Source organism: Pistacia vera, unplaced genomic scaffold (genome assembly GCF_008641045.1).
Source record: "Pistacia vera cultivar Batoury unplaced genomic scaffold, PisVer_v2 Contig86, whole genome shotgun sequence".
Classification (NCBI taxonomy): Eukaryota; Viridiplantae; Streptophyta; class Magnoliopsida; order Sapindales; family Anacardiaceae; genus Pistacia; species Pistacia vera.
This window is the reverse complement of record NW_022196734.1, coordinates 775,768-791,090: the sequence shown is the minus strand read 5'-3', so window position 1 is coordinate 791,090 and position 15,323 is coordinate 775,768.

The following is a 15,323-nucleotide window of genomic DNA, read 5'->3' as shown; positions in this document are numbered from 1 at the left end:
CAAATATAATCTATTGAGAAAAGATTTCACGTAGCGTACAAATGTCATTTGTTGAGAAACGATCTCACACAGCTTACAAATGTCATTTACTGAGAAATGGTTTCACGTAGTGTACAAATGTTATTTTGCTAGGAACCCGATTTAGGGATGATTGATTGGGGAGATATCCAAAAAGGGTATGTTAAATAGAATTAGGCAATTAGGATATCTTGTAATCATGATATCTTTTAAAATAGGAATTATAACTACTCTATTATGCAATTAGAATAGGAATTAGAGTTCTCTTGGAGTCAACTTTAAGGTTATATATAATAGCCTAGAATTAGATCATGGTTATCAATGAAGAACTCTGTCAATTAATCTGTCTCCTATTCTTGGAGGTCTTTGTTCCTCATATAAACAGATCTTATCCGAAACCCTATCATTGGTGTTCTCGTTCTTTTTCCATAGCAGATGGAACACATACTTTGGATGATCAAGTGACTAAATTTAAGGCAACAACAACAACATCTTTTAACCCATTTTGATTCACTTTGCCGCGATTTGATGGTTCTGATCCGGTGGGATGAACATTTAAGGCGAAACAATTTTTCAATAACTTTGACATGCCATCTAAACAACGGCTGATCAGTTCTTCATTTCACATGGATGGACAGGCTCTTTCCTGGTATTGTTGGATGTCCTCCAGTGGACAAATTCGTTCTTGGGATTCTTTTCTACAATCTTTGGAGGTTCGTTTTGGACCCTCCGAAATTGTGGATTATCAAGAGAAGTTGGTGAAACACGCAACTCCAAATGAACCTCGACTTCACAATCTAGAAGATCTGGAGACCAGGTAACCAGGTTGATAGCTATTCAATCTTTGCAAGGTCAGAAGCTTGATTCAAAGGCGAGTCTTCTCAACAAAATTGCACGACAACTCCTAGTATTGGAATCCTAGTTGGATAAAGCCATATGACAACCACAACCCACGATCTTTTCCCTGGAATCTAAAGTCATTTCTCAAGTGGGCTCCATCAGCCATTCTGTCAATTATGTTGCAATTGTCTCCGGCCACCAGCCTACTGTTGACCTTCCCTTGGTCCATTTTGGTCATAATAACAACAATCCTCCACCACTGCACACACCCCTGACTGAGGCTCCCACGCGTTCCGCTCTTTCCTTGGCGATGTTGCCCAGCTCTTCACTTCAAGTCGCCTATCACAACGTCCTTGGCACAACCTCTGAAGTTGTCACTGGGAAAGCTTAAGGGAACTCAATTCAGTTCATCATCGTCTCTTGGATTTACTTGGTGTGTGAAGGGAGTGTCTTTTTAATGTGTTGATTTTTGACACAACAGTGGAACTTTGGTTGTCTCTTTATTGCCTTGACCCTCATTTCGCCAAATGATTTCTTATGGTTGTTCACGATTAGAGGTCTTGGCTTCGACAATAGCTGCAGTTTATGTTGTAATACCCTGCAACCTTGAGGACAAGGTTGATCCAATGGGGAAGGAAATGTTAGGAACCCGATTCTCAGATGATTGAGGAGATATCAAAAAAGGGTACGTTAAGTAGAATTAGACAACTAGGATATCTTGTAATCATGATGTCTTTTGAAATAGGAATTATAATTACTCTATTATGCAATTAGAATAGGAATTAGAGTTCTTTTGGAGTCAATTGGAAGACTATATAATAGCCTAAATACAGATCGTGGTTATCAATAAAGAATTCTGTCAATTAATCTATCCGTCTCTTGTTCTTGGAAGTCTCTGTTCCTCATATAAATAGATCCTATCCCAATTCCCAAACCCTATCATATTTCTTAAGAAATGATCTCATTCTTCATTAGTGAATTAGTAATGTACTTGAAAGTGCAACCAAGATAAGATCAACTAAAATTTTGTTTTCCAATGTACTTTGATACCATTGTTGTATAGGGTAAACTAAAATTTTAGAAATAATTTGATCAATAATTTTGTATATTCATGTTTTAGGTAGCAACTAATGATAAAAGATACATATATTGATTGACTGATCATTTCTAATAACCATTTTCTTGATAACAACCAATATATGATCAATGAAATATATCGATCGGTGGATCGAACTATCTTTTAAGATAAGAACTTCTCTTTTAACATGGGGTGGGACACCTGGCATTTATCTTTAGGAGATATGATCAAATTAATAAAAAAAAACTCTTAAATACAATATTATGAACCAAATTAACTAAATATTTCATCTTAATTATGATGTTCTCACTTTGGATTCTCAAAATTAAGAGTGTATAGAAAATATAATCTGTGACATATGTATGACATAAATATACAATCATCTATTTTGGAACTATTAGTATCATGTACATAATTGATGTCAGAAGCCCTGTTTTGCTTATCCATAAAGAATCTAATGACTAAAGGCATCCTTAAGATTGTTAAAATATAGTACAAACTGGGTGTTGTTTGATAATTGTCAAACGTATGAGGGCTTGTGTGAAATTGTATAGAAACGGTGTAGTTTTAACTACACCTGCTTCAGTTTAAACGAAATTGTAAACTCAACTCACTCTTTCTCTTTCACATATAAAAGAGTAAAGTGAGCTGAGAAACAGTAGCTTTTACACTGTTATTGAATCAAATATTCTCTTCAATTTTACCTAAGTTTTTTCTTCGATTCTTATCAAAACTCACATGGTATCAGAGCCTTGACTAACGTCAATGGCTAAAAATCCTGATTTAAGCTCAAATCCTCTGCCTAATAGCCTTGAGGAAATGCTGAAGGAAGTGTTAAGTCGATCGTCGTCTTCGGTGGCTTCAAGTTTACCGGTGATAAATCCAAAACTTACTCGAGATAATTATAGATTTTGGAGCTCGCAAGTTCTGTTTGCTGTAGGATCGCATGAGCTCGAGGACCACTTGCTCGGTAAAATTCCATGTCCTTCTCCCTTAATTTTGTCTGATATGAATGTTGATAATGAGTTGAGTCAACTGAGTGGAGAACTTAGGGTTAAGAATGATACAGTTAAGGACAAAATTAATCCGAGTTACAGTATGTGGAAGAGAACCGATAAGTTTTTGGTTAGTTGGCTGCTAGCTTCAATATCGGAAAGTATGTTTGGTACAGTGTCTAAATGTAGGTTTTCTACTGATATTTGGAGAGTCCTAGAGCATGAATTTGTTACAGATTCAAAGGCTAGGGCATTACATCTTAAGAATCTGTTACAGACAACTCAAAAGAACAATTTGAGCATTTTTGAATATGTTAAAAAGATGAAAGAAATTAGTGAAAGTTTATCAGCTAGCGGTATGATTATATCTGATGATGACTTGTTACAGTATGTCCTGGATGGATTAGGGCCTGAATATGATCCTATGGTGGTAAATCTTACGTCTAGGCTTGAATCGAAAATAGACTCAATAACGCTTCAAGAAGCACAATTTTTGCTTCAAAAATATGAAGTTAGGTTAGACAAGTTCAATTCAGTTGATCTATATAATAGTTCAGCTCACATTGTAACTATAAATAATATTGGAGGTGGAAGTGGACACTCTGGACTGACCAGTGATAAAAATCATGGAGTTGCTGCTGGGAACTCTAATTCTATTCCATCTCTAAACTCCTTAGGGAATCCTCACATCCAACAAACATATCCACTGCCATCAAACTACTTATCTACTAACCATTTTCCCTATAACCACACTTCCAATTTTAATCCTAAAGGACCTGGTTATGTTCAGTATGGAAGAGGCAGAGGCCGTGGTTATAACAGATATAGACTAATCTGCCAAGTCTGTAACAAAGCAGGTCACTCAGCTGCTCAGTGCTACCACAGATTCAACTCTGCGTATAATGGTAATATGCACCAGAATTATCTTTCTGGACATCTATAGTTTCCTAATTCACTCTCCTATCAACCACACAACACAAACAACAATCCAAACACTGTCCAGTACTCACCTACAAATCCAAACACTGTCCAGTACTCACCTACTTCAGCCTTTACTTCAAAGCAATTGTCTCCCACTGATCAACAACAGTATAGCACTCATCCTGGTCACACTGGTTTTAATACTGATTACAGTGGTCACTCACAAGAACAAGTTTTTGGACCACCTAGCCAACAGTCTGCTAACTCAGGTCACAATCAAGCTTTTATGGCTGCTGTTTCTACTGGTACCAGTCACAATTCTCAGCCCATTTATGCCACTCAATTCACTTCTACTGATCCCACTTGGTACATGGATTCTGGAGCAACTGATCATGTAGCTTCAGATCTTAGTCAGCTGCAACTTAGCAAGGAATATANTCAAAAAGATGAAAGAAATTAGTGAAAGTTTATCAGCTAGCGGTATGATTATATCTGATGATGACTTGTTACAGTACGTTCTGGATGGATTAGGGCCTGAATATGATCCTGTGGTGGTAAATCTTACATCTAGGCTTGAATCGAAAATAGACTCAATAACACTTCAAGAAGCACAATTTTTGCTTCAAAAATATGAAGTTAGGTTAGACAAGTTCAATTCAGTTGATCTATATAATAGTTCAGCTTGTATTGCAACTATAAATAATATTGGAAGTGGAAGTGGACACCCTGGACTGACCAGTGACAAAAATTATGGAGTTGCTGCTGGGAACTCTAATTCTATTCCATCTCTAAACTCCTTAGGAAATCCTCATGTCCAACAAACATATCCACTGCCATCAAACCACTTCCCTACTGGTTTAACTACTCAGTATTTTCCCTACAACCACACTCCCACTTTTAATCCTAAAGGACTTGGTTTTGTTCAGTATGGAAGAGGCAGAGGCCGTGGTTATAACAGAAATAGACTGATCTGCCAAGTCTGTAACAAAGCAGGTCATTCAGCTACTTAGTGCTACCACAGATTCAACTTTGCATATAATGGGAATCTGCACCAGAATTATTTGTCTGGACATCCATAGTTTCCTAATTCTCTCTCCTATCAACCACACAACACAAACAACAATCCAAACACTGTCCAATACTCACCTATGAATCCAAACACTATCCAGTACTCACCTACGAATCCAAACACTGTCCAGTACTCACCTACTTCAGCCTTTGCTTCAAAGCAATTGTCTTCCACTGATCAACCACAATATAGCTCTCATTCTAGCCAGACTGGTTTTAACTCTGATTACAGTGGTCACTCACAAGAACAAGTCCATGTATCGCACAATTCCCTTCCAGGTTCTGTTTTTGGACCACCTAGCCAACAATCTACTAATCCAGGTCACAATCAAGCTTTTATGGCTACTGTTTCTACTGGTACTAGTCATAATTCCCAGCCTGTTTATGCCACTCAATTCACTCCTACTGATCCCACCTGGTACATGGATTCTAGAGCCACTGATCATGTAGCTTCAGCTCTCAGTCAACTGCAACTTAGCAAGGAATATGGTGGTGTGAGTCAACTTCAAGTGGGAAATGGTGAGCACCTGAATATCACTCATACTGGTAACACATCTTTGCCTAGCTTTTTTCATTCTAAATGCCTATACCTTAAAAATATCTTGTGTGTTCCTAAAATAACCAAAAACCTGCTTAGTATTTCTAGGTTCACTAAGGACAATAATGTGATTATTGAGTTTAATGCTGATTGTTGTGTTGTCAAGGATCAGTTAACCAGAGCAACGTTACTGCAAGGGGATCTTAAAGGTGGACTGTATCAGCTGCATATTCCCCAGTCCATCTCCCATTCAAAATCTGTTTCCACTTCATCATCTGTTTTTCCTCATCCTGACTCAAATAGTTATAGTTTTCACTATAAAAACATTGTCAATAATGGTTCACAGTCGGGTAGTCAGGATAGTTGTAGTACTCAGACAATTGTTAATTCTAGTCCAAATGTTACTCTTACCTCTTGTGATTTTCCTTACATACCGTATGATCATTCTGATAACATATTTCCTGCACAATGTACTAGGTTACCTATAAATAAAAGTGACTATTTTGAAAGTTCTTGTGTTCAAAAATTCCTTGTTTTGCCTATAATTCATACTGATACTTCTGATGTGACTGATGTGATTACTGATATTTCTACTTCTAAGTCAACCAATATTGCTGAAACTGTTGTGCATGATTCTGCATCTCATTCTACTACCAACAAAAATATTCAGCATCATTTAACACGGCATAGAAGGTTAGGACATCCTCACTTTAGGGTTATGCATAGAATTCTGTCTTCACTGCATAAATACTGTAAATTTGCAAAAGTCAAATCTGATTATGATAGCAATTTTACTTCTTTTTGTGATGCATGTCAACTGGGAAAAATGCATAATATTAGTTTTCCTATCTCACATACTAAAGCTTTAGCTCCCTTGGAAATTGTCCATAGTGATGTTTGGGGTCCTGCACCCTTAACATCGTTTGAAAGGTTTAGGTATTATATCCATTTTTTAGATGATTATAGTAGATATACTTGGTTATTTCCACTTAGAACTAAAGCTGAGGTTAAGTCCATTTTCATTAAGTTTCATCATTTGGCTGAAAGACAGTTTAATACTAAGTTAAAATGCCTTCATTCTGATCAAGGTGGAGAATTCATTGCACTTCATTCTTATCTTACAGAGTTAGGAATTCAATTTAGACACTCATGCTCTCATGTTCATCAGCAAAATGGACGTTGTGAGAGAAAACATCGACATATAGTTGAAACAGGGCTTACATTACTTGCACATGCATCTATGCCTCTTCAATTTTGGTGGTTGTCTTTTGAAACTTCTGTTTTCTTGATTAATAGATTGCCTACTCCAGTTTTAGATAATATATCTCCTTATGAAAAATTGTTTAATAAAGCTCTGGTTTATGAAAATTTGAAGGTGTTTGGGTGTTCTTGTTTTCCTTTTCTTAGAGTCTTTAATCGTCATAAGTTCAGTTTTCACTCAACTAAGTGTGTCTTTGTAGGATATAGTCTTATCCATAAAGGTTACAAATGTCTAAAACCGGATGGAAAAATCGTTATCACTCCTAGTGTCAATTTTAATGAACAAGAGTTTCCTTTTAGTTTAAATGTTACCTCAAATTCTCAACAACAAACCAATGCTCCTACAACTCCTCTTGACATATATCCTGCCTATATCTCTTTTCCATACGCTATTGCTCCTAACAGTTTGGATACAAAATGCACACTGAAGGATCCCTCTGCAGTAACTAGTTCTGACAAACAATTCAAAAATGGCACAACAATGGACATTAATTCTGCAATTCCACATAGGTCTACCCCTTCACAAACTATTCCTCCCACGAATAGCTTATCATCCTCCCAAACACCTCAAACAACACCTCAAACAGATCTCTCCAATGATGAACCAAACCATAGTTTTAACAAATCTGCTTCCTCCCCATATACATCAGTCTCTACTCTCCCTACTGTACCATCCTCTTTTTCCTTTCCCCTATGCTCACTTGAGGTTGATCTCACTACATCCAAGGTTCCTACAAAATTGCATACTGACAAGACTGTAGCTACAAACACACATCCCATGTTAACTCGATCCAAAACAGCAGCTTCTGGTTACTGTGAAACCTTACCAACTACTACAATTTCAGGTTCTAGTTCTGAAAATTCTGCAGCCTTAGTAACCACTACAGCTACTGATTTCTATGCTGCCTTGTCACAAATTCCAGCCACTGGTTCTCAGTCTGATCACTCTGTAAATTTATCAGAAACTACATATCATTCTCAAGGTATTAGTTCAGCAACCAGTGTAGTAATACCTGAACCTCACACTGTTCTTGAAGCACTGAACAGTCCTGAGTGGAAACATGCAATGAAGAGTGAGTTTGATGCCCTGCTTAAAAATGAAACCTGGACTTTAGTTCCTGCTCCTTCAGATAAAAATGTTGTAGGAAACAAATGGGTATTTTGGACCAAGTTTAATTCTGATGGTTCTCTCCAAAAATACAAAGCTCGGCTTGTTGCCAAGGGTTTTCAACAAACTCCTGGGCTTGATTATTTTGAAACCTTTAGTCCAGTAGTTAAAGCCTCCACTATTAGAATAATACTCATCTTAGCCGTTACTAAAAGGTGGGACATTTAACAAATGGATGTCAACAATGCGTTTCTAAATGGAACATTGAATGAAGAAGTCTACATGCAACAACCTTTTGGTTTTGAGGATCCTATTAAGTCAACCTATGTATGCAAGTTGCATAAAGCTCTATATGGACTCAAGCAAGCTCCAAGAGCATGGTTTGACAAGCTGAAAACAGCTCTTCTGAGCAAAGGGTTTTAGAATTCAATTTCTGATAGCAGTTTATTTGTGTTTAAACAGAATTTTCATCTCACCTATATGCTTGTGTATGTAGATGATATCCTTATAACAGGGTCAAATAACTCCTTCATTACTCAACTTATGGAAGATTTAAATGCTGAGTTTTCCCTTAAAACACTTGGATCTTTGTCATATTTTTTGGGACTGGAAGCATTACGAAGTGCTGCTGGAATTCATCTAAAACAGAGGAAATATGCTGTTGATCTGCTGTCTAAGACAAAAATGTTGGATTGTCATGCCTGTACAACTCCAATGGCAGTAGGAACCAAGTTACATTCCACTGATAGTGAGTTGTTTGCTGATCCAAGTTTGTACAGGAGTACAGTAGGTGCCCTGCAATATTTGACACTTACACGGCCTGATATTAGTTTTCCAGTTAACAAACTAAGTTAGTTTTTGCAAGCTCCCACAGATCTTCAATGGCAAGCCTGTAAGAGAATTCTGAGATACATTAAAGGTACCTTGAATTATGGACTGCATTTTAAGGCAGCAAGCACTTTAACTATAGAGTGCTATGCTGATGCGGATTGGGGCAGTAACATGGAAGACAGGAGGTCAGCCAGTGGATGCTGTGTTTATATGGGACTAAACCTAATTCAATGGAGCTCTAGAAAACAAAAGGTTGTTACTCTTTCATCAACTGAGGCCGAGTATAGAGCTCTAGCTCAAACAGCCACAGAAATTGCATGGCTACAAAGTATGTTTGTAGAATTAGGATTATCCATTCCAGTCACGCCTGTCATTTGGTGTGATCGTATCAGTGCTGTAGCCTTGGCAGCCAATCTAGCATTTCATGCTAGAACTAAGCATATAGAGATAGATGCTAATTATGTTAGAGAACAAGTGCTTGCAAAAAAGTTAACTATCCAATATGTGTCTTCCAAACTGCAGATTGCTGACTTACTGACGAAAGCATTGTCTGTTACTCAGTTTATTGAATTATGAAGTAAACTGAATGTTATCAGTCAAGAGGCAGTGGAATCAAGAATCTGAAATTCTGTTTGATGATGTGTGCTCTTGTTCTGTTTGATACTGATGACTGGTTGTTCTGATGATTGTAGGCAATGGAATCAAGAAGCTAAAATTATGTCTGGTGGTTGTGTGCTCTGTTTGTTCTATTTGATACAAATAGTTGGTTATTCTGATGGTTTTTTGTTCTAAGTGTTTTGCTGTGAAATACAATCTGGAGCAATCTGGAGATTTTCTGGATTTTTCTGGAATTTCTGTGTGGTTTGCAGTTGATGTGTGATGGGAATGCAAAATGTCATATTTAACCCCCTTAATGTTTAGTATTTTATACGTATTTGTTTCCTAATTGTACTCATTATTATTCTATTTTGGTTTAGGAAGCAAATGGAGGTGTTAATTGAAAAACGGAATTAATTAGGGGAATTCGGACAGTTTCGCCACTGCTTCGTATTCTGGGNAAACCTGGACTTTAGTTCCTGCTCCTTCAGATAAAAATGTTGTAGGAAACAAATGGGTATTTCGGACCAAGTTCAATTCTGATGGTTCTCTCCAAAAATACAAAGCTCGGCTTGTTGCCAAGGGCTTTCAACAAACTCTTGGGCTTGATTATTTTGAAACTTTTAGTCCAGTAGTTAAAGCCTCCACTATTAGAATAATACTCACCTTAGCCGTTACTAAAGGGTGGGACATTCAACAAGTGGATGTCAACAATGCGTTTCTAAATGGAACCTTGAATGAAGAAGTCTACATGCAACAACCTTTCGGTTTTGAGGATCCTACTAAGTCAACCCATGTATGCAAGCTGCATAAAGCTCTATATGGACTCAAGCAAGCTCCAAGAGCATGGTTTGACAAGCTGAAAACAGCTCTCCTGAGCAAAGGGTTTCATAATTCAGTTTCTGATAGTAGTTTATTTGTGTTCAAACAGAATTTCCATCTAACCTATGTGCTTGTGTATGTAGATGATATCCTTATAACAGGGTCAAATAACTCCTTCATTACTCAGCTTATGGAAGATTTAAATGCTGAATTTTCCCTTAAAACACTTGGATCTTTGTCATATTTTTTGGGACTGGAAGCATTACGAGGTACTGCTGGAATTCATTTGAAACAGAGGAAATATGCTGTTGATTTGCTGTCTAAAACAAGAATGATGGATTGTCATGCGTGTACAACTCCAATGGCAGTAGGAACCAAGTTACATTCCACTGATAGTGAGTTGTTTGCTGATCCAAGTTTTTATAGGAGTACAGTAGGTGCCTTGCAATATTTGACACTTACATGGCCTGATATTAGTTTTCCAGTCAACAAACTAAGTCAGTTTTTGCAAGCTCCCACAGATCTTCAATGGCAAGCATGTAAGAGAATTCTGAGATACATTAAAGGTACCTTGAACTATGGATTGCATTTTAAGGCAGCAAGCACTTTAACTATAGAATGCTATGCTGATGCGGATTGGGGCAGTAACATGGAAGACAGAAGGTCAACCAGTGGATGTTGTGTCTATATGGGACCAAACCTAATCCAATGGAGCTTTAGAAAACAAAAGGTGGTTGCTCTCTCATCAACTGAGGCCGAGTATAGAGCTCTGGCTCAAACAGCCACTGAAATTGCATGGCTACAAAGCATGTTTGTAGAATTAGGTTTATCCATTCCAGTCACACCTGTCATTTGGTGTGATAATATCAGTGCTGCAGCCTTGGCAGCCAATCCAGTATTTCATGCTAGAACTAAGCATATAGAAATAGATGCTCATTATGTTAGAGAACAAGTACTTGCAAAAAAGCTAACTATCCAATATGTGCCTTCCAAACTGCAGATTGCTGACTTACTGACGAAAGCATTGTCTGTTACTCAGTTCATTGAATTAAGAAGTAAACTGAATGTTATCAGTCAAGAGGTAGTGGAATCAAGAATCTGAAATTCTAAATTCTGTTTGATGATGATGTGTGCTTTGTTCTGTTTGATACTGATGACTGGTTGTTTTTTGCTCGTTATAGGCAGTGGAATCAAGTAGCTGAAACTTTGTCTGATGGTTGTGTACTCTTGTTCTATTTTGATACTGATGTTGGTTATTCTGATGGTTGTTTGTTCTAAGTGTTTTGCAGTGAACTACAATCTGGAGCAGTTTGGAGATTTTTCTGTGGATTTTTCTGGAGTTTCTATGTGGTTTGCAGTTGAAATTCAGTATTGTTGCTGGGAGAATAATGTGGTTTGTAGTTGATGTGTATTTGCTGTGAAAATGAAATTTGGAGCAGCCTGGAATTTATATGTGGTTTGCAGTTGATTTCAATGTTGTTGCTGTGGGAATAATGTGTATTTGCTGTGAAAATGAAATTTGGAGCAATATGGAATTCATGTGTGGTTTGTAGTTGAATTCAGTGGGCTGTTGTAAGTGTTGCAGCTGCTGAAAGTTCTGTGTGGTTTGCAGTTGATTTCAATGTTGTTGCTGTGGGAATAATGTGTATTTGCTGTGAAAATGAAATTTGGAGCAATATGGAATTCATGTGTGGTTTGTAGTTGAATTCAGTGGGCTGTTGTAAGTGTTGCAGCTGCTGAAGGTTCTGTGTGGTTTGCAGTTGATTTCAATGTTGTTGCTGTGGGAATAATATTAATGTTCTGATGAAATTTCTGGGAATATAATCTGGCTGTTGTGAGCATTGCAGCTGCTGAAAATTCTGCTAAATGCAGAAATGTCTGGGATTGTAATTTGGCCATTGTAAGTGTTGCAGTAATCTACTGTGGGAATGAAAGTGTTGCAGCTGCTGAAGCTGCTGAAAATTCTGCTAAATGCAGAAATGTCTGGGATTGTAATCTGGCCATTGTAAGTGTTGCAGTAATCTACTGTGGGAATGAAAGTGTTGCAGCTGTTGAAGATTCTACTAAATGTAGAAATTTCTGGGAATGTAATCTGGCTGTTACAGTTCTTTGAAGACTGTTCTTGAGGAAAATATTGATGAGGTGAATGCAGAACTGCAGCAAATCCAAATTTATTGTTTGTTTTATTCCAGATCGATTTAAGGAGGAGAGTTAGCATGAAAAGTCAGAGAAATGTAAGCTGATAAGAATTAGCAGAAGATGGAAAGCAGGAAGCAGGAGACCCAGAACATTACTCCAGATCAGTTTAAGGGGGAATGTTAGAATGTAGTACAAACTGGGTGTTGTTTGATAAATTGTCAAACGTATGAGGGCCTGTGAAATTGTATAGAAACGGTGTAGTTTTAACTACACCTGCTTCAGTTTAAACTTAATTGTAAACTCAACTCACTCTTTCTCTTTCACATATAAAAGAGTAAAGTGAGCTAAGAAACTAACGCTTTTCACTATTATTGAATCAAATTCTCTCTTCAATTTACCTAAGTTTTTCTTCAATTCTTATCAAATCTCACAGCATAAACTTGTTTTCCAATTTAAGCAAGAATTTAAGTTAAAAAAGATCCCTATAACAATTAGCCCGTTTCTATACATATATAACAAAGATAAACATCAATATATGAAAAATTATTGAACCTTATCATGAAAAGTCCAAATTCTGTTACTCTTAATGGAAAAAGCACTACCTTAATTCAACCTTTTTTTGATTGGTTTATAACTTCAAACAAGCTGCACCTTCACAACCCCATTGTTGATAATTAATGTTACCGAACAAATTGAAGTCCCTTTCGGCTTTGCATCCTCAAATGAGTCTTGTTTTATAAACTGCTTAACTTCATTAAAAAAAGTCAAGTGGTAAATTTAAAAGCAACAAAATACAGTATAACAATGAAGTTACCCACAATTAACCATGAGATAATAAAATTTCTGAAGAAATTCCAAAATCTAATACTCTGAAAGTTCAACACATTTAAGTTCTTCGAGATACCTTGATAAAAGTATTATGCACATCCATAACTGGCAACTGCGATGAATGGCAGTTTAGGCCAATGCAAGGTCAAACTCTAAAGTTTATAAATCTGAAAGTTCAACACATTTAAGCTTTGAGAAGAGATCAAATGACAGAATTGGTGAAATTGGAACATAAATTTGTTTACTAGCTGATTATAATTGTAAACAAGATAATGAGAAAGGAAACTAAAGAATCTTCGTGATGAAGATCAAGTTTTTGCTTCTGAAATCTTTTTCAAGACTTTCAATGTTAGGAAATGGATATTACTATTCTGGGTCAGGATACTGTCCGTTTAAAAATATTTATTAGCTCCAGTTTAAGCAAACAAGCAGAAATACTAGACTGAGAAAATAAATAAATAAAGCTAATACTACCCACTACCTTTAACTCCTGCACATACCAAATTAACCAATTTATATAAGAATAAATTAAAAAAAACATATTTAAATGGGTAAAAATTCTATCAATGAACAAGCAATTGAAGCACTCAGTAATATATCATTTTTGATAAAGTAAAATAAATAAATTGTAAAACCCCATTTCCTAATTTAGTTAATTAATTCTCTTTCTATTTGATTTTTGGTATTTGTTGTAAGAAAAGGGTTTTTCTGTCAGTTTTTAAAGTTTGCGTTAAGGGTTGAAAACAAAAGAAATAAATTTTGATGGGTTTGCATGTATGAAGGGGGAAAAATCAGGACACTTTTGCTAGGAAAAGCTTATGTGGCAGGGTTAGTGAAATTAAGAGAACTTTGGGGGGCAGATATAATTTCAGAAAACTGCTTTAGTTTTAAAGAAAAAAAACTGGGCAGTTCGCCCAAATGAAGAAGAAGAAAACGAAAGCAGAGGAAGAAAAAAAAAACAGAGAAGAAGAGAGAGGGAGAAGAAGAAGAGAGGAGAGAAAAAAGGGAAGAAAGAAAGGAAAGGAGAAAGAGAGAAAAGATAGAAGAGCAGATAGAAAGAAAGAAGAAGAAAAGAGGAGAATGGGTTTCGGCTGAAAATGGTAGAGTGAGAGAGAAGAGTGGAGGAGAGTGCAGGAAGCTTCGGCTGAGCTAGAATAGTGAGTGGTTTTAATGAAAACTTTCCTTAAAATTTCAAATCTATGCTTGCATGTTAATTTCTAGTATGCCATTTTGTATTTTGATGAGGTTTGAGCTAAATGTGAAGCTTGCTTGGTTTATTTTTCTTTGTATGTTTTCGGACAGATTCTAGAGTGGTTGTTTTGAGTTTTAAAATGGAATGAAATTTGCTTGCTAATTGAACTTGCATGCATTTGGTTGTTTCAATAAACTGTGATGGTGGCTGGATATTTTGGGTGCATGCACTCGGTTGGATAGCATTTTGAGAGGTGTTTGAATACACTTGCTTGCTTCCAGTTGGACTGTCTTTGAGAAAATTGATTTCCATGGTATTTTGGCTGTTAAAATGTTAAATAAAGGACTGAGATTTGTGATGTTGGTAATAATTTTCTCGGTGAAAAGGGAAAATGGGGTGCTTTTCGTCAGTTTTGAAAGTATATTTTAAAAACTTGCCTTTTACCCCCTATTTTCAATGAAATCTCATAAGTTGGGATGATTTATCCTTATAGGAAATATTCATACTATTATTATTATTATTTTTGCTCTTGGGTTTAATTATAATTATAATGTGTTATATGAGTTTTGACTTTTAAAAGTGATATTTGCTTATGATTTGTATGGGACGTATGCTAAGATCATGTGATGTTGAAGTAATTTTTAATCTGGGTTAAACCATCAGTTTCTAAAACATGTTTAGAAAATTACAGTTTCACCCCTATATATGATTTTTTAATATTATGTCATATATGTATGATTTGTAAACACATAAGTAATATGCTCTTGACTTACATGTTACTTGAGATTATGCATGAGATTGTTATGGTGCTAAAACCACCCTACGAAGTACCCATCCCCCAGAGTTACAGATTATCAGATCTAGTTTATGGCTCTACCCACGCCTCTGACATATCTGAAGAATCCTAACATATTAATTACCAGTTAGTCATGATCTAAAACGGTTTTCCTTACCCATCTTTTAAGCATGTCCTATATATGACTTGTAGTTATAGATACTAATATTCATAAAATGTACTTCATCCTATAGAAAATTGAGATTTTTTATTTTTTTAATGAATGGTACAGAGTTATACATCGACTTGTAAG